Raw genomic sequence first — 1443 nt, forward strand, 5'->3', positions numbered from 1 at the left:
GGGGGGGGGGGGGGGGGGAGCTTGTAATGTCCTGAAACCAAGGCAGCTGCGAAAGTGGAGTGAATTATCGGAGGTCCTTGCAGTTTAGCAGCATGTTGGTATCTCTCGAATCCCCCCCCCTCCTCCCGCGCTGCTTGGCTTTGTGTTGCTGATGTGTCTGGATGAGAGATTTTTAACGGGTGCCCCCAATTAAAGCACCCACCAGCAGAAGGCAGGACTCGTGATGTGGTATTCCCGGGGATGGGGGTGTTGAGCGGTGGGTTTGAAGGGTGCTCCGGGAGGGGGGGAGAGCTACGTTCCTCTGACGGTGTACTTCCACTCTGTAGAGAGAGCCGGAGACTGTCTCCATAAAAGGACTTGCTCTTGGGTGAAAAGGGAGGAGGGGCTTCTGCGGATCGTAGAGAAGAGACGGGAAATGCTCCAAGGGATCTCTAGTAGCGGGACGGCTTGCAAAAATCGCTTCCCCCCAGGTGTTGTACAAATGAATAGCATCACTAGGCCGGGAGGGCAGCAATAGTGTATTCCATGAAGTGTAGGAAAAATGGATCTTTCTCCTAGTGCAGGTAGGGTTTAGGGGGGGAAACTTAAATTTCTGTAGGTTGATGGCAGACTGCAAGCTTCAGTTATATTACAAATGCTTTGCCTGCCCTTTTGTGTCCTTTGTTGGGAAGACTTTTTGCTCCCTTAATAAAACACAAGTCCAGTGGCCCCATAAAGATTATCGTTACTTTTATCATGAGTTTCAGCGAATCCACTTATGCTGAAATAAATGTTCATCTTTACAGTGCCCCTAGGCTTCTGTTTTATTTTGCCACAACAGACTAAAACGGCTACTCCTCTGCGATTTTTGCTCTCTTGCCGAGTTGTGTCTGTAAACAAGTGTTGAACTGCTTCTGGCCTTGATCATACACAATGTTGAGAAATAAGGTAATGACATCCAGAGGCAGCAGTTGTGACAGAAACAACAAAGGGCCTTGTGATACCTTCAAGGTGAACAAATTTCTCATGGAAGAAGGTTTGGTGAACTGCAGCCCACTTCAACTAGTGTATTTCGTAAAAGCCAACACCATAATCAGTCTGTTAGTCTCTTAAGGTGCACAAGAATTGTTCTTTGAGAGATATGGGCCAGGTTGCAGTAGCTACATTACATGCATGCTGAGAATCCCGGGTGGTCCTGGTGACTGCCTTTTCTGAAGGTGACTGCAGTCAGATGGTGACTGCCATTACCTACTGGGGGGGAAAGCACTTCACTTAACTGCATAGCAGTACTCTCTAGCTGCTGTTTTAGGAGTGATTGAGAGGAAAAGAAGCCAGTTCACTGGAGCAAAAGCTGCTGGAGTGTCAGCTCCCTGCAGGGCAGAAGGAATAGAATGTAGCAGTTTAAAATACCATCCTTAACTTGGGTCACAGAGTGACTGATATCTGTTTAAAGGGCATCCTCAT

The 1443-nt window shown here is 47.9% G+C and overlaps 1 protein-coding gene across 1 annotated transcript in view; it reads left to right on the top strand.

Annotated features, from left to right (window-relative positions):
- Positions 1–18: 18 nt before the first annotated feature.
- The window catches only part of NAT6 (N-acetyltransferase 6 (GCN5-related)), a gene marked incomplete at its 3' end in the record, with an annotated part of 12188 nt that continues 10763 nt past the window's right edge, over positions 19–1443 (top strand). The window contains exon 1 of the mRNA XM_015420994.1: positions 19–94. The remainder of the gene's footprint in view (positions 95–1443) is intronic.

The sequence above is a fragment of the Gekko japonicus genome, unplaced genomic scaffold (genome assembly GCF_001447785.1).
Source record: "Gekko japonicus isolate JY-2015 unplaced genomic scaffold, Gekko_japonicus_V1.1 scaffold3599, whole genome shotgun sequence".
Taxonomy (NCBI): Eukaryota; Metazoa; Chordata; class Lepidosauria; order Squamata; family Gekkonidae; genus Gekko; species Gekko japonicus.